We start from the raw sequence: 18763 nt of genomic DNA, 5'->3' as shown, positions 1-18763 counted from the left end.
AAGCCCGGAAGTTGGGTTTCGGTCGTGAGCCATTCGGAACACGTCTGCATCGAAAGGGGAGCTGGATTTTGCTGCAGCTGACAACGGCAATAACGGTGAGTCGTTTAACACCGCTGTTTGAATCGTTATATAATATCCGTCTCATTACCTTACAGGCGGGCACAAGCTAACGAACTAGATCCTGCACTACATATGGGCAGTCAGGATCTCAGTTGCTGTTTCCTAAATAAACCTTTACTTGCGAGGCTGTCATTATACACACACAACCAGGAAAGAAAGAGCGATATCGGAACGCGCGTCTCATTTTTCATCTTATTGTAGCCGTGGTCGTTGGTGACTGAGTAGCCTTATCAATATAGATATTAAACCTTTTTTTCGAGTCCGCCGGCCACTTCTTTCGTCCACAAAACCGAATAATCCTTTGTTAAAATGAAGTGAAAGTACAGAATTTATAGTATTAAACAGTTGCAAGCATGATAAATCACCCATATTTCGTAGTTGTTGTTTCCAAATGTTCTTGCTGTTCACTTTGGTTTACCGTAGGGCATTTATTTTTGCAGTAGTGAAGCGGTGCATCACGTTCGTGCAGAAAAATAATTCATCAGTTCTAACAGCTTCATGACATTCATGCATTTGCTTGTGGAACCAGCAGTGTGATCTCTTCTAGTGTATAAATGAACGCACAAATGTCCTCATTTGTGATCTTAATAATACTTAAGCTGTTGACATGCATTGTAGTTAGGCAGAAATCAATTTAATGGACAATAACAATATTTATTTAACATGCTGCTTAAGCACCCTAGAACAGACAGTGTACATTTGCATGTGTTCTGTAGTCGCAAACCATTACTCTATATATGACACACCTTTTTGCATTTCATATTGCAAAATATGTCTTTTTCAATTTGTAATTCAGTCAAAATTTCTGTTCCAGACATGCAGTAATGAGGACGGCACCAGTATAAAGCAACACACTCCACGCACTGAACAGAAGCTGCTGCCTGCTACAACAAGGTCGTTGTGTGGACGTTGGCATCTACTACAAGGTAAACAACACATGGTTCAGAAATAAATATGTTTGATATAAGCTGTATCGGCTTGCTGTTTGCAGCAGATATGAATGTTTGTTCATATTTATGGTTCAGTATAATTCGCTCGAACATAAAAGAAAACACACATGAGTTTGGCTAATCTGTGCTGTATCTCATGTGTCACCGTTCTGCCCCAACAGAGTCTATGCCAAGCACATCTTGGTCATCACAGGAGCTCCTATCTGCACCAACAGGAAGGGGCTGGAGCCGAATTCGCAAGGCTTTTACACCACGAACAAAGAAGCACATGCAGAAGAATATGGATGAGATATCAAGTCTGCAGAGGACTGTGTTAAGACTCAAAAGAGCTTCAGCCACCATTCCACCAGCACGGACATTTTGCTGAGTCATCCAGGTAACTCAACAAGTACGTTCTAGAAATTCTTCGTCTTCAGATGCACCTGCAACATCCGACCAAGCACGGACGACACTGGCCAAAAGAGCGAATTCCGTCAGTTTGCCCTTAATCAGCTTCCTAGCCATGTCAATTCCGTTTGTGCCAAGTGTAATTTTTCTTCTATAAATGCAAGCTTTTTCATTGCCCATTTTTGTTAGAGATCATTCATTCTCATCTAAACATAAAGGTCAACCGATTCTTCGCTGATACTTAATACCACTCACTGTCTAGTAGCCTAACATATCTGTAGCAGTATCTTCTAGTGAATGTTGTCATTAACAATTCCTCTCCTAAAATAGCTGATGCAGCATCGGCATGTGTCTTGCATTAACCTATGCACCATGTGCTATGCACCATTTTACTGTTCTTGATGTAAAAACATTTAGCCTTCAATGCCTGCAGAGCAGAGTGGCTTCTCTCTTGAATGCAAGCTTTCTCATTTTCCATATTCCTAGACTCGTTGATGGTTGCTCTTCCTCGATAGCCTGGGTCTTTGCGCAAGCTACACTCAAGTGATTGATTGCAGAATCTGGTTTTGCTGCCCCACTTGGTTGTGGTAACTGTGTTACGTTTCTCGGATGTGGGTGCCTGGTCCGTTGCATTGGTAAGCAGTCCCTCGAGGTAAGCATTTGCTCCTGCAGTCCGCAAAGCGACATAGACTCCCAGTATACACACACCGTAACTGGTGCTCCCCGTTCATTTTTGCCTGCTGCAGCCATGGGCAAATTGTGCTTGTGGTCTACCTCGGCCATGATTTGCTCAAAACGGAGACCAGCGTATGTGTTTACATAGTTCGAAGTGTATGAAGTTGATAGCCGTATGGGTGGAAAGGCCCGCAAACATGGCTGCCGAAGGTGATGCCCACAAAAGCGACTTGTCCACATTGAGACAAAGTGGGACACAAATGTGTGAGCCACACGTTAGCGGCCCTCGAAAGAAAATAAATATGCAGGTTGGAAAGGAGCTAACGCTAAAATGCAGGGGAGTCCATGTCGCTGTGTTGGTTGCGGCAGCAGATGCCTGCGTCACCTGATTGCTTCGTAATGGAAGTTGCTCATCTTCAACGGCAACTGTTGGTTCAAATAGGTGCGACGGTCTGTCCAATCTGTTTATACCGCTGGTTGTCGCACGTTACGAGACCACCACATGCGAGAAAGGCAAGCATTATGCCTGTAAGATGGTTCGTAGCCAATGTATAATGTATTGTCTGAACCTCATGCGGTGACTGATTGCTGTTTAATTTTGCTGTTATGTCATTTGGTTACGGTTGCAATGTTATCTTTTTCGAATATTGCGGCCTGCTCGGTTGCACTGGGAAGCATTCTCTCGAAGTAGGCATTTGCTCCTGCAATCTGCACAGCGACATAGACTCCCAATTTACACACACCGTGATTTGTGCTCCCCGTTCACCCTTTCCTGCTGCAGCCATGGACAAATTGGGCCTCTGGCCTTTCTCGGCTGCGATTAAGCACGAACGGAGACCAGAATGCGTGCTTACATGGTCGGACGTGCATGAAATAGGGTGGAAAGGCCCGCAAAAGTGACTGATGAAGGTGATGCCCACGAAAGCGACTTGTCCATATTGAGACAATATGAGACACCAAGTGTGAGCCACACACTAGCGGCCCCCGAAAGAAAAGAAACACGCAGGTTGGAAAGGAGTCAATGCTAAAATGATGGGTAGTCCATGTCGCTGTGTAGACTGCGGCAGCTGATGCCTGCATAACCCCATTGCTTCGCACAGCAAGTTGCTCATCTTTAACAGCGACTGTCGCTGCAAACAGGTGGGACACTCTGTCCAATCTGTTTCTGCTGCTGGTTCTCGCTCGTTACTAGACCACCACGTGCGACGAAGGCAAGCATTACGCCTGTAGGTGGGCGGCTGAATGTACCGTAATAGACCCGTGTATGTGAATGCTCACTGTTGCCATAGGGCTCGTAGCCAATGTATAATGTATTGTGTGAACCTTATGTGGGGATTCATTGCAGTTTAATTTCGATGCTATCTGACTTGGTTATGGTCACCGTGTTATGCTTCTCGAATGTGGCGGCCTGGTCAGTTGCATTGGGAAGCAGTCTCTCGAAGTAAGCATTCTCTCCTGCAGCCTGCACAGCCACATAGACTCCCAATTTTCATGCACCATGATTAGTGCTCCCCGTTCGCCCTTTCCTGCTGCAGCCATGGGCAAATTGTGCCTCTGGCCTTTCTCGGCCGCGATTAGGCATGAACGGAGACCAGCATACGTGCTTACATAGTCCGATGCGCATGAAGTCGATAGCCACATGGTTGGAAAGGTCCGCAAAAGAAGCTGATGAAGCCGATGCCCACGAAAGCGACTTGTCCATATTGAGACAATATGAGACACCAAGTGTGAGCCACGCATTAGCGGCCCCCGCGAGAAAAGAAACGTGCAGGTTGGAAAGGAGTGAACGGCTAAAATCCGGGGTAGTCCATGTCGCTGTGTAGGCTGCGGCAGCAGATGCCCGCGTCACCCGATTGCTTCGCAATGCAATTTGGGCATTTTTCACGGCGACTGTCGCTGCAAGCAGGTGGCACACTCTCCAATCTGTTTCAGCTGCTGGTTGTCGCTCGTTAACCTGACCACCACGTGCGACGACGACGACGGTGAGCCATTTACGAGCTCGCGTCAATGATTCCAGCGTATCTCGATATGCAAATTTTATTTCTGCTATTGCACGAGAATGTACACTGCTTGTCTTCTGCCAATAAAGTCGCTCGTTCTGTTCACTCAGTTGCTGCTTGTTTGTATGGGCGTCAGTAGATGCTCATGGCAATTAGAACGCACCAGCTACGCGGCAGCGAAGGCATTGAGGCATGCCGCATTGACGGCAGCACAAGCACGGCGCGTACCAGTGTACGCGACCGACGAAAAACGGCCACATTGGATTTTGTTCTAAAAAAAAAGTATACTTCCGCTTTCGGATTGAGCAACGTCATCTGGCGTCCACCTTAGTAAGTTCCATGCGCTGCCGCTGCTTATTTTCGAACCATTGCAAATGGTACAGTTTCCCTTCTCTCAATTGGTTCTTTATTCATTGGTTCATTCCATGGAAAATTGGTTCTTTATAAGGTACTGCGTGAGAGTGAGCGCGAAGTCTGGCGTCACTCGGGGCACTCTCGTTGTGAGCACGCGGAGCGCGATAGCAGCGCCCCTGTATGGCCCCGCAGCCGCTCCGGCCACTTGAGCCGTGGTCCGTTTACTTTTTTGGCCGATAGTACAGAGGCTTATAATGTCTATCCGTTTCTTTGCGCGCTGTTTGTATACCTTCCAGCAAGTTACTCTTTATGAGGCGAGCCCTGTAGCGTTGCGACTATCGCATCCAGAGCCGGTGAAGACGGCTCACAAGCATGTACCGCGAGGGAAGAACAAGGTGACGCGCTTTGCCTGAGCGTCCGCGTCTCTCTGCCGGCCCCCAGAAGCATCGATGCCATGGTTGGCCGGCCTAAATAAGATAAGGCCGTGGCTGCTATCTCTTCGCGCAGTCTGAGCCACTTCGTGGTTATCTTCATATAATATTTGAGCATATATGCGCAAATATGTTTGACAGGACAGCAGCCATGGCAGAAAGGGTATCGCAAATAAGGCGTCCCTTTAATATGAATAATCTTCTTTTTATCAAAATGCGGTGGGTTCTTGACTAGAATTGAAAATAAAAACCTGATACAATGTTGCACAGGCCTTGAAGTGCACCAGAAGACAGACAAAATTATACAGAAAAGTCGGAAAAACAGGGCGTCTGAGATGCGGTGTTGTACCTGCTTTAGAGTAAAATTGAGAAGCGCAGTCCTATGTGCGTTTCTGTAAAGTTTCCAATCTCTGAAGCGCTATCCTGTCCGCCTTTATGTAAAGTCATATATGTTTTCTAGTACACTACAAGTTCAACGTGAATTATAACCATCGAGCCTGACTCGCCAACTTCTTCACTAAAATACTTGCGTAATTCGTGAGACCTTCAGCGTGGGATCTTTTGGCGGGCAGATCACTGCTTGGAGACACAATGGTAATGTTTCTTGAGTCCTTCGCTGAGCACTAGTGCTTGCAAAGGTGCATGTGCACGCTGTTGTTGAGCCTACGGCCATGCGACAGCCTGTGTGAAAAATGACTCGCTCATTTGCGCAGCCATGGACCATGCCCTACATTATGTGAGAAATGACACCACTGTTCTTGCAGAGTTTGAAACAGTACAACTTTCCTTATAATGCCCTCGTATGGCCGAGCTTAAACAAATGCACGGCCCTCATACTTCGAATGACAGAAGCAGTGAGCGGGGGTCTAGGCAATTTATCACCCGCAACGTTCCGACTTTCCTGAAATAGAGTTGCGACCGTCAAATCTTGTTTTCCGAAGCAAGTGTTCGCGAAAGCTTGCCTTAGGCCACAGCTGCTGGAATAGAGCGTGAGAATAATAGTGTACCTTAGCACTGTATTTTTTTTTTGCCCGTGTGATAGCAACAATTTGCTTATGGAGCAAGATCATGACAGTTTACATCAGGATTCCCTGAAACAGCTAGCGCTTCTAGACACTTTAACATCATCATCACCATATCGGTATTTTAATGTCCTCTGCAGGACAAAAGCTTCTCCCAGCGATCTCCGGATACGTTTGCCTCTCTCAAGCTGTTCTTAAGTTGTGTCTACGAATTTACTCATTTCAGTTCCCCAACTAATTTTCTGCCGTCACCGAATGCGCATCCCTGATGTTAGTACCAATTCTGGAAATATAATGGATCACTGCTTATCTGGTGTATGCATTGCACGACCTGCCTAGGTCCATTACTTATTCCTAATATGAAGAAGATTATTTTGTTCAAAATAAAAGAGAAAGTGAAGCGAAGCCTAAAGGCATATAGCCTGGCAAGGGCTCTTGCGGCAGTCAGCATTTCAAGCGGGAAGCACACATATAAGAAAGGACATGTGATGCAATTCCATTGATATATAGACACAAATTGTAGCTTTCTACAAACTTCTCTATGTAAATAAAGAGAGTAGTTATTTCATTGGAAATTTACAAATATAAAGCGATATTCACGTGCACTGGGTAAAGGCACTTATGGACACATAGAAATGCTCAGAACAGTAATTGTCGCGCAAGGTAACTCAGACAATTATTTGAAACACAGACTTTTTCTTACATATGACGCATTCACGCATACAGTAATTGTACTTAAAACGCAGAAAAATGAGCAGAAATAAGATATGCATAAAAACGCAGAAAACCTCGATTTTGCGCAGTACGATAATCTAACACTAATCTTTTAGTCTTTTTTTTATTGGTGTGTTCATAAAAGTCAATTTCCTGCCCTACTCCATTTAACAAAATGGGAATTTGATAGTTTGTATCCTGTCTGCCACAATTAGTTCGAATTTTGCGATGACCTTATGGTTTTTCTCAGGCCATATGTTGGTGAAGGTTTAACTACCGCAATTCTGCTAAATTAATTTTCAATATTCTATATTAATGTATAAGTATATATACCTAGGCTACGTTTAGTTTTTCATGCTTCAGAGGCAGTTGATGATTACGTACACGCTGCTGTTGTCAATGATAGTTTTCACAATTCCGTAGAACCCATTTCTGTAATAGTTACTTTAGATAAAATCTGCTCGCTTGTGGTACTCCATACTAGGCAGCAGTGTGATAACCTGGAATGAAACAGAGTATAAATAGCGCCTTCTTTATCCACAATGGCAGCAGCTCACTAAGATTAGAAAGGCAACCAACGGCTTTACTTAGCTCTGCCGTGAACTTTTCAACATGTGCATTCCAATGTAAATCTTTCTGAAACCAGACAACTAAACATTCTTGCGACTCTACCTTTTCTACTTAAGTGTCATTAAATAGTATTGTTATGTCTTCGGTAAAAGGTCTATTTCTTGGTTCAAAAATAGCATAGTTATTTTTTTACATTTAATTCCTAATACCTATATATACTCATCAGCTAACTGCTGGATATGCGAAAGTGTTTTGGCCACAAAAGAAGACGTTAGCATCATCAGCATACATAACTAAACTGGCAATTAGTAATTCAGCTAGGCTGTTTATGTACAAGTTAAACAATGATTGTCCAAGTACCGACCCTTAGGTTCCCCGGTGAATATTTTGAATTCTTGCGACACATCGTTATTGAATTCTACATACTGTAGCCTGTTAGGGAATTCTTGATTAGGTCAAGTGCAATTCTTTGGATGTCAAAACAACCATGCCATTCCATGTACCTGCTGTCAATATGCCCATATCTTTCACTCATTTCTTTTTGGCTGTCTTTTTCTTTCTTGTTTTAGGTAAAGTACTTCTTATCAAATTTGTGTGTTCTTTCTGTGCCCCTCTCCTCTGTAATGCTGTAAAGCGTTGGGGGTAGAATAAATAAATAAATAAACGAACACACAAACAAATAAATAAATAAAATAAGTAAATAGACTGATTTTTGACAATAGTATGTCGTGATCAGCCGAATCAAAAGTTTTCTTAAGGCCCAGAAAGAGAACTATTGTGTAAAGTGTAGCTTCCATTATGTTTATTATCGCGTACGTCGCGTCCAGTAGTGCCTGCTCGGTGGGAAAGTTTTTACTGAAATCGAATTCCGATTCAGATGAGATTTTATGTTTCGCAAGAATACTTGTTAAACGATCTCTGATAACCGTTTCAAACAGCTTAGCCAACACCAACAGTACAGAGATTGACCTATAATTATTACCGTTTGTATATGCACCTTTTTTCATCACTGGACATATGTTGGCTATCTTGATATCCTCTGGAAACACACCGGACTCCAGCATGCAATGAATAGTATGTGCCAAAGGTTTGCAAATAATACCCGACACATGCTTAATCGTTTCAACCTTAATGTTATTATAGCCTATAAATGTGTGATTCTTAAGGTCACTTACCGTGTATAGTCGTGTATAAGCCGCCCCCCTGTATAGCCCGCTCCTGCCACTCACGGACGCAAAAATGTGGAAAAAGAAACCAATACGCACAAAAAACACGCTTAGTCCCACATAGCGCTACAAAATGGCGCCAGTTCATTTTCCCACCCGCCCAACACCGTTATCTTCTACGTTGCGCGTCAACCTCACAGACCCAGTGAAGGCTCGGTTGTCCGACTGCCGATTGGACTCGGCCGTGACTCCTGGTGGTTCGACCAGGGTGCTGCAACCGCTATATGCTTACGCAAGCCCGCCATTCAAGACGGAATTTCGGTGGTGCTACACCGAGTGAATGGCCGCGGGCAACCACGGAACAACTCCGACAGGGCGAGTGAAGCGAGCGTCTCTGCAGCAAGCGTGCGGTTGGATTGTGGACGCATGGCGTTCCGTTTCAGTGGACACCACCGTAAATAGATTTAGGGTAACGGGAATATCAAACGCCATGGCCTGCACAGAGGACAACCAGCTTTGGGAGCCCGCTGATGAGGTGAGCTACTCAGACAGTGGTGAGTGCGGATGAGCTGTGCTCGTCCAAGAGTGCTGAGCTTGAAAGCAGCGTATAATAGCGAAATAAAACATTTATATCTGTCACCAGCTTTTTAATTATGTGACACAGTAGACGCAGTGGCACTACAGTGTGTTATTGCGTACCTAGAGGCCTGACTGGTGCATATCCCGCACCTGAGAAAAATTTTATGAAAAGAAGCGCGGCCTATACACGACTATATACGGTAATAATTTTGTACCTGAATATAGGTTGTTGGAGATATAGGAGTAGAGTCCGCCACACTGTGTCTAGTGAAGATGACTGCGTCGCGTATTTGATTACTGGAGGGAGGCGCATATTCGCCAGTAGCTATGAAATACGCGATTAATGTAGTTGCTGTAGGCATAGTACCATGGGCGATGGCCAGCTGTGCTGCATCATTGGAAGCTCTCCTGTGGGTAGGATTATTAAGCTCATGCTAGATATTTTAGGGTTGTTGGAAATACGTGAAAACAGTAAGTTACAATATTCTGACTTTCCTAAGTTCACTCTTTAGTTTGTTTATGAATTGTTTGAACTCGCTAAGTTTAGAGGTATCTTCTAACTTGACAAAAGGAGGATACATTTCATTTTTCCTGGCAAATTTTTGAATGAGGACTGTCGCTACCCATGGCACTCTAGCTTTCTTATTTAGTTCTTTCCTGACTTTATGTTGACATGCGAGCTCGTAGCATGCCTTTATTTTTTGAAAAATAATTTATGGGCTTTGTTGACATCCAATTGCACCATGGCGTCTTCCCCAATTTATATCATGTAGAAGAGCTCGAGACGTACTCAGCGTGTGGAAGGTAATATCCCGATAGGAGCTCAATGTAGGCACGCTTTTACGATTCTTGCGTGCAATGGATAAAAAAACAAGACAGGAAGGAGATCACTGATATATGATAATAACATACCAGATCTCGTTGAGGGGTGTACGTTTGTTACACACAGGTCCAACAACGTTGCAATTTCCTTATTTATGGGGGTGGTCAATGATATATGGTTTGTACATGCATAAGACTCGAATATCTTACGAGGTTCTCCTGAATATTTGTCGCTCGCTATCACATTCATATTCATATCTCCTATTATTACAAATGTAGCCTTAGAGTCGCATAAGAAATTTAACAATTTATTAACAAATAAACTTTGTCTATTTGCAGAAGGTGGCCTGTAGACTACACCGAATATTACATTCTTTATAAAAAAGAGTTAGGCATTCAACATCATAATGAATGAAAGGAAACTCTGGTGACACTTCACGGTAGTTGTTCTAGTAAATACATAGCCGCACCACCACCACGACCAGCAGCCCGAATACCACCAATGTAATCGTAACAGCGGATATGTAACCGCGTAATCGTAACCGCGGATATTCATGCGTCAATAAGCAATATTACATGTAATTGACCCATTATATTATCTAATAAATTATGTGACCTATATTTCTTGTTGCGGACACTTCTTGCGTTAAGGGGAATGAGGGACCGTTGCTTTTTAAGCTTTTGGCTTTAAAATGTTTAATTAAAATAACTGAAACTATTTTGTACTTGTACGGTACGTTGAGAACTGTATGCTAACGAGAACTTTACACCAGATGTATGGGTAACACAGCGCTTTCATCTTGAAATTTTTGCAGTGTCCTCCATAGTGCAGATGCGCAAAACAGTCTTCTGGCAAACACTTCATCGCCTGCAGTCCATAAAAAATTCCAGTTTGCTTCTCTTTTTTCCTGAATAGCTGCTCCCACCAATTGTGTGTTTTGACTAGTTAGGTGCTCATTGATATAACCAGGACGAGAAACGATGACGCCTAGCATTCGCATTTCAAATCTTGTTTGTTATGGACAGGAAAGCATTTCTTTTGTTGCGTCGTATAAAGCGCACAATATTGTCACGTGGTAGTGACTGTGAAGAAAGCAGCCAAACTGCGAAAGACTAAACTAGCGTTTTATTGGGCGAACTTGTGCCCTCAAAAACAGGCTACACTCAAAGAACCGCGACAGCGGCGAACACAGTCGGCGATCGTCGAAAATCTCATCAACGGGTCAAGCGCGTCGGCTTTTATGCATGATCGTCGAATGTTCGAGACTAATCGCCGGGACCCGCGCGCCGTTCACAAAGTTCTACATTATTCGCGTCGCACACACATGCAATCAGATTACACAAGGTTCGGGCACAGACAGTGGATGGAACCATAGATAAGATAACATTCCAGAAACTTCCCACACATGCACGCGCGTCCTGCGCCGTGCGATAACATTTGTTAGGCGGTGAAACGTGGCGCCCGATGAAGACAAGTACACGTGTCAACAACCCCCTCTTAAAAAAAGTATCGACCCGATGCTGCAAATAAACGAAAGTAATAAACAAAACACTCGCAGCACTCGCAGCAAAGAAGCAACAAACTAAGCAAGTTCGTCAGCGTACGTAAAAAGGTTTAAGACGCACCACGTGGACCACTTCAGATCGTGTGTGGCGCCGTTGTGAAGGCGAAATGCCGTCTGGCATGGCCTCATAGTCCAGTGCGCCAATACGTCGCATGACCTTGTAGGGTCCGAAATAGCGTCGCAGTAGTTTCTCACTGAGCCCTCGTCAGCGTATCGGGGTCCCCACCTAAGCACGGTCGCCGGGCTGGTACTCGACGAAGCGTCGTCGCAGGTTGTGGTGTCGGCTGTCGGTCCTCTGTTTGTTCTTGATCCGTAGGCGGGCGAGCTGTCGGGCTTCTTCGGCGCGCTGGAGATAGCTAGCGACGTCAACATTCTCTTCGTCAGTGACGTGGGGCAGCATGGCGTCGAGCGTCGTCGTCGGGTTCCTGCCGTAAACCAGCTTAAACGGCGTGATCTGTGTTGTTTCTTGCACCGCCGTGTTGTAAGCAAATGTTACGTACGGCCGGACGGCATCCCAGGTCTTGTGGTCGACGTCGACGTACATCGCTAGCATGTCGGCGAGGGTCTTATTCAGCCGCTCCGTAAGGCCATTGGTCTGCGGGTGGTAGGCCGTGGTCCTCCTGTGCCTTGTCTGACTGTATTGCAGAATGGCTTGGGTGAGCTCCGCTGTAAAGGCCGTTCCTGTGTCGGGGATGAAGACTTCTGGGGCGCCATGCCGCAGCAGGATATTTTCGACAAAGAATTTGGACACTTCGGCTGCGCTTCATTTCGGCAGTGCTTTAGTTTCAGCGAAGCGGGTGAGGTAGTCCGTGGCCACGACGATCCACTTATATGCGGTTGTTATATCCGGTCGGAAAGGGTCGCAACAAGTCCATTCCGATCTGCTGGAATGGTCGGCAAGGATGCTTGATTGGCTGTAGTACTCGGAAGGCCTTGTCGGTGGAGTCTTGCGTCGCTGACAGTCTCGGCATGTTCTGACATAACGGGCGACGTCGGCGGTCAGGCGCAACCATTAATACCTTTCCTGTATCCTCGATAGAGTCCGGGAAAATCCGTGGTGTCCAGCGGTCGGATCGTCATGTAGGGCGTGCAATACTTTTGGACGCAGTCCTGACGGGACAACAAGACGGTAGTTGGCACGCACAAGTCAGTTCTTCTTTGGGAGTAGATTGTTTTGAAGCGAGAACGAATGCAATCCTCGCTTAAATGCCCTAGGGACAACGTCGATGTGCCCTTCCAAATACTCGACGAGGTTTTTGAACTCCAGGTCTGCTCGCTAATGTTCAGCGAAGTCTTCCGCGATAAAAATGCCCAGGAAAGCGTCATCCTCTTCGTCATCTTGCGGCGGCGAGTCAATGGGGGCGCGTGATAGGCAATCGACATCAGAGTGTTTTCGTCCGGACTTATAGGTTCCAGTGATATCATATTCTTGCAGTCTGAGGCTCTACCGCGCCAGCCGTCCTGAAGGATCCTTTAAATTCTATAGCCAACACAAAGCGTGATCGTCGCTGACGACTTTGAATGGCCTGCCATATAGGTAAGGGCGAAATTTGGCTGTAGCCCAAAAGATTGCGAGGCATTCCTTTTCGGTTGTAGAATAATTGCCTTCCGCTTTTGACAACGACCGGCTAGCGTAAGCTACCACCTGTTCGACTCCGTTTCTCCTCTGGACTAGAACGGCACCGAGGCCTAGGCTACTGGCGTCAGTATGGATTTCTGTATCGGCGTACTCGTCGAAGTGCGCAAGTACCGGCAGCGACTGCATGCGTCGTTTGAGTTCTTCAAATGCGTCGGCCTGCAGCGTTTCCCACTTGAACTCAACATCACATTTAGTTAGACGTGTCAACGGCTCGGCGATGCGTGAAAAGTCCTTGACAAAGCGACTGTAGTCGGCACACATGCCAAGAAATCTACGCACTGCCTTCTTGTCGATGGGCTGCGCGAACATTGCGATGGCAGCTGTCTTCTGCCGGTCGGGGCGGACTCCAGACTTGCTGATGACGTGGCCCAGGAACAGAAACTCATCGTAAGCGAAGCCGCACTTTTCTTGCTTCAGAGTGAGCCCTGATGACTTGATCGCCTCTAGTACTGTCGCAAGCCGCCTAAGGTAATCGTCGATATTTCCGGCGAAGACGACGACGTCATCCAAATAAACAAGACAGGTCTACCGCTTCAATCTTGCTAACACCGTGTCCATGACGTGCTGGAACGTTGCAGGCGCCGAGCACAGCCCAAATCGCATGACCTTGAACTCGTAGAGGCCGTCTGGCGTGATGAAGGCGGTCTTTTCCCGATCTCTTTCGTCGACTTCTATTTGCCAGTAGCCAGACTTGAGGTCCATTGACGAGAAGTATTTAGCATTGCAGAGCCGATGCAATGCGTCCTATATCCGTGGAAGCGGGTACACGTCCTTCTTCGTGATCTAGTTCAGTCGACGATAATCGACGCAGAAGCGTAGGGTTCCGTCCTTTCTCTTCACCAGGACTACAGGAGATGCCCACGGGCTTTTCGACGGCTGGATGATGTCGTCGCGCAGCATTTTGTTGACTTGTTGCCTAATAGCTTCACGTTCTCGCATAGAAATTCGGTAAGCGCTCTGGCGGAGTGGTCGAGCGCACTCTTCGGTTAATATGCGATGCTTTGCGACTGGTGTTTGTCGAATCCTTGATGACGTCGAGAAGCAGTCTGTGTATCAACGGAGAAGACTTCTGATCTCTTGCTGCTTACTCATAGGAAGACTTGGATTTATGTCGAAGCCTGGTTCGGGGACTAAACTCATCGGGGTGTATGCAGCAGAATCCAAGAGGACAAAGGCATTGCTGGTTTTCACAATTTCCTCGACGTACGCGATTGTCGTGGCCATGTTGACGTGCTTGAACTCTTGGCTAAAATTGGTTAGCACAATTTCCGCTTTCCCTCCGTGAAGTCGAGCGATCCCTCTTGCGACGCAAATTTCACGGTCGAGCAGTAGATGTTGGTGAGCCCACGATGACGCCTTCTACGTGAGCGGGTGTTTCGGTGCCGACGGAAATAAAAATGCTGGAGCGCGGCGGGATGCTCACTTGATCTTCGAGCACACTCAAGGCGCGGTGACTACGAGAGCTCTCCCGCGGTATCACTTGATCTTCCGACAGCATTATCGATTTTGACTTCAGGTCTTTGATTGCGCCATGTTGGTTCAGGAAGTCCATGCCGAGAATGAAGTCTCTTGAACACTTTTGGAGGATAACGAAGGTGGTAGGGTAAGTCCGGTCATGAATGGTAATTCTTGCCGTGAAGATTCCTGTCGGCGTTATGTGGTGTTCTCCAACAGTCCGAATTGATGGTCCTTCCCATGCAGTGTTAACTTTCTTCAACTGGGCGGTGATGGGTCCACTCATGACGGAGTAATCGGCTCCCGTGTCTACTAGGGCGGTAACTGCGTGGCCGTCGAGAAGCACGTCGAGGCCGGTGGCTCTTTGTCTGGCGTTGCAGTTAGGTCTTGGCGTCGGATCACAGCTGCGTCGTGTTCAAGTGGAGCTGGAACGTCGCGTCGTCAAATCGTCTTTCGACGGTGTAGTCATGGCTTCCTGACCTCGCCGGGACTCTGGCCTGTCGTTATGTCGTCGAGGTAGTTTTTTCGGCGTCTTCGTCAGCGGCAGAGGATCTTCATCAGTTCGAGTAACAAACACCGCACCTCCATCGGTTGCTGCTTTTAGTTTTCCAGATATGGGCTCGCACAGCGGCCCCGGGCTAGGCCGGTGTATGGTCGGCGCTGCGGCGACAGGTAGCGGCCTGGTGACGGTGAACAGGACGCTCGTCGAGCGCTCCACTGAGTGGCGGCGAAGTAGCCGGCGATATCGCGAGGTCGTTCGCCAATCTGTAGTCGCGGCGCGTAAACGGCGAACCCTCTGAGTCCCATCTCCCGGTATGGGCCTCGACGGTAGATGTGCCCGGCTTCTCCGCAGTGATAGCAAAGCGGACGGTGGTCGGGGGCGCGCCAAACATCAGCCTTGCTTTGAATGCTGCGTGGGTGATGGGTTGGCGTGCTGGCGGCGGGAGTGGTGGCGGACGACGGAACTGTGTCATTAGTGGGCCCTGTCTTGGCGCGGAGAGGTAAGTGACGGCGGGCTACAGCGGCGTATGTCATCGCTTCCGGCCGGGGCTGCGGTGATTCTGGTTGCACCTCAGGTACTCCAAGGGATCGCTCAAGCGCATCTTTGACGATTTCGGCGATTGAGGCTACTTGAGGCTGCGGCCGGGGGTATAACTTCTGCAGCTCTTCCCGTACGACCGGTCTGATAGTCTCGCGCAGATCGCCGGTGGCCAGCGATTGAATTTCTGTGTAGTTGGTAGAGTTCGTACGGCGGCTGAATTGCCGGTTCCGCATTTGGAGTGTCTTCTCGATGCGGGTGGCCTCGCGAAGAAACTCTTCCATGGTCTTCGGTGGGTTTCGTATCATTGCGCCGAAAAGTTTTTCCTTCACACCACGTATGAGAAGGTGGACTTTCTTCTCCTCGGGCATATCCGGGTCAGTGTGACGGAACAGACGGTTCATTTCTTCCGTGAATACGGCAACGTTGTTGTTAGGCAGCTGCACTTGGGTGTCCAGCAGGGCTTCGGCCCTTTCCTCGAGCACGACGCTCGTAAAGGTGCGCACGAAGCCGCTACGGAACAGGTCCCATGTTGTCATGGTCGACTCCCGGTTTTCGAACTATGTTCTGGCGGCTTCTTCTAAGGCGAAGTATACATGCCGCAGCTTGTCATAAATATCCAAGTTGCTGAAAGTCGCGATTCATTCGTAGGTCTCCAGCCAGGATTCCGGGCCTTCAGTAGCTGCTCCGTGAAAGGTTGGTGGGTCCCGAAGTTGTTGCAGGATAACGGGGCACGCTGGCACAGCCATTGGGGTTGTCTAGGCCACGATTTTCTTTGTCGTCTCAGGTAGAAGTCCGTTCTCTGGCAGCAGTCCTGTTGATTTGCTCTGTGTAGCCGTAGGCACTTTGACATGTATCTATATCTGAGTGTGACATCAATTCATTAATAAGCTTGTCAATTTCCTTTACGATATTTATTGTGTCAGCTTCGTGGAATAATCCTTTGACTGCTATGTTTGAACATTGATACTGTTCCAGTTCTTCAAACCTTTGTGATACCTTTCCATTATGAGACCGCAGCTCTCTTTTCTCGCGAAACACTTTTGCCAGTTCCTTTTTTATGCGCGTAGGATCACGAACGCCTTTCTTAAGTTCATTGAGTTTGTTCAAAGCTTCCTTGAGTTTTTGTTTAAGCTGACTACGCAAATGTTCAACCGCGCTCATAGCCACTGAGTCAAGTTTGTCACCAAAAACACTGCAAAAATAATATTCACACGAGGCTGCTCAACTGGGCAGCGGTGAACGCCTTGATACGGAACAAGAAATCAGATGCAGAACATGTCCCACTTGCAAGACTAGCCAGATTAGCCTGGTAATCCAGGTGCACCACCACGGAACTGCAGGGTCTAGCCAAGCTGACAACGCTCATATCGTCGGTTGTAAAGTTCCTTGATAATTTGAAAGTACCGCCACTCTTCAAACTCTGCCGCCACCGCGCGACCTCCTCGTCTCCTCGTTGCTCCTTGTGCATCCTCCCCCTCCGCCCTCAGCGGCAGCAAGTGTTGCCCCATTTTTCTCCACGACGATTGGTTTCCCTGCCGTCGCCCCTGGAAACGCACTGATCTTGCGTTTTGCTTTTTTTCTTTTTCATTTGCTCGATTTATTTTTTTCCTCAGCTCGGCCGGCTCGGCACTTAATCTTGGCCTAGCCAACGTTGTACGCTGTTTCCTGCTCTATGTGCTAGCGCTATGCCATGCTGTTGCGCAGATAACGGCAGCAAGAAGCCAGATGATTTTGCCGAAAGCATATTTAGCGCCAGCAAACAAGGACAGAAGGGAGACGACACCACAATGCGCTCTCCCTTCGTCTCCCTTCCGTCCTTGTTTGCTGGCGCTAAATATGCTTTCAGTTTGCCAACACGCCCAACAAATGGCAATGATGATGTTGCTGTTTTATAATACCACAAGGAAAGTGCGACGGCTTGCGCACGCAGCAGTGGCTGCATAACATTGGCCGAAACAACTTTGTTCCGACAAAGAACTGTGCTGTTTGCGAGGTTGCGCGTCTTGTTGCTCGTAGCAAAGCATCTCCTAATGCTGCATTTTTTTTATTCTTCCAGCCTGCTCACCGACGTTTTGTTGCGGCAATTTGTACGTTGCATAAAATTGCGGTTGTCCACAGTATGCTTAATGTACTGTGGCAGCTCCGTCAGCTCGCACGTCGCCAAATGTTGTTCTTCAGTCGGAAATAGCACTATAGATTCTGCTTTCCGCTGAGAACAAGATACAGCCTCTCGATCGCACTTTTCGTGATTTTTAGGATCCGCTGCCTGTTTTACTGAAACTTGAAATAGCAGCTTGTAGAGGCGCTATTATAGCTAGCTTACATCGATCTGTGCATCAGTCAGATACAGTGAATGCAAGCTCTGAAAAAATTAGTGGCAAGTATACCCGCGGTCATGTAGTTTCTCACTATAATACGTAGAGGGAAATCAGGCGCCATCGTCAATGGGAGTTTCTTAAGGGGCGCCGCGCCGTCATGGGAATGACGTATATGCGTCTTCGAGGCTTGTGTTGGCTGGTGTTGTAAGAGGCTTCGTCTAAAACGTGGATATGGCTACACAAACAACGCGTTCTAAAGTATAATCTTCATGAAATGTGTCCATTCGCGCAAATTACATCTTTACTTACCGACAATGCATGAAGACGGGAATAAAAGAAAGAACATACGACAAACTGTTTCAAAGCAAGCACGAACCTTGTTGTCTGTCCTCCAACTTTAGTTGGAGGACAGACAACAAATAATTGCAACAAGTTAAGTAATTGCAACAAGTAATTGCAACAAGTTATTGCAATTGTACACGCAATAAGAAGTTCTCATAAAAAACAAAACATGTGTTTTTGTAGTAATAAAGCTAAAACAGCATTTTACTTGCACTTTTAGTAGAAAATGAGGGATTGTGACAGACGAAACGGTGCTGGCCTGCCTCTTCGAGAACGATGCCGATCCGAAGTAACAATATACCGGCCTTCCCATGCATGCCACAGCGCAGCAGCGCCCGATTTCCCTCTAGGTAATGTAGTCAGAAACTGTACGCCCGTGGTATTGTAGATGGTAAGCGCTAGCTAGTCCACATTGCATTTCTTCTATCTTTTAAGGCGAAAGCCTTCAGATCTCTGTTCCAAGGTGGTGTTGTAAACAGAAAATATCACGTGACCCAAGGAAGGCCAGAGGCGACCCAAACCATGTCCACCGCTGTATAAGAAAATGATTAGCCAAGTTAACTAATGAATCATTAGTGACTGAATAGGGCGGATTAGGGTGAATTAAGGTTG

The 18763-nt window shown here is 46.9% G+C and overlaps 1 protein-coding gene across 1 annotated transcript in view; it reads right to left on the bottom strand.

Annotated features, from left to right (window-relative positions):
• Window positions 1–5530, bottom strand: part of LOC139051893 (uncharacterized) — a 146776-nt gene extending 141246 nt beyond the window's left edge. The window contains exon 1 of the mRNA XM_070528930.1: window positions 5462–5530. The gene's annotated coding sequence lies outside the window, so the exon portion shown is untranslated. The remainder of the gene's footprint in view (window positions 1–5461) is intronic.
• Between the last annotated feature and the right edge of the window lie 13233 nt (window positions 5531–18763).

Source organism: Dermacentor albipictus, unplaced genomic scaffold (genome assembly GCF_038994185.2).
Source record: "Dermacentor albipictus isolate Rhodes 1998 colony unplaced genomic scaffold, USDA_Dalb.pri_finalv2 scaffold_15, whole genome shotgun sequence".
NCBI lineage: Eukaryota > Metazoa > Arthropoda > Arachnida > Ixodida > Ixodidae > Dermacentor > Dermacentor albipictus.
This window is presented reverse-complemented; position numbering and strand designations above follow the sequence as displayed.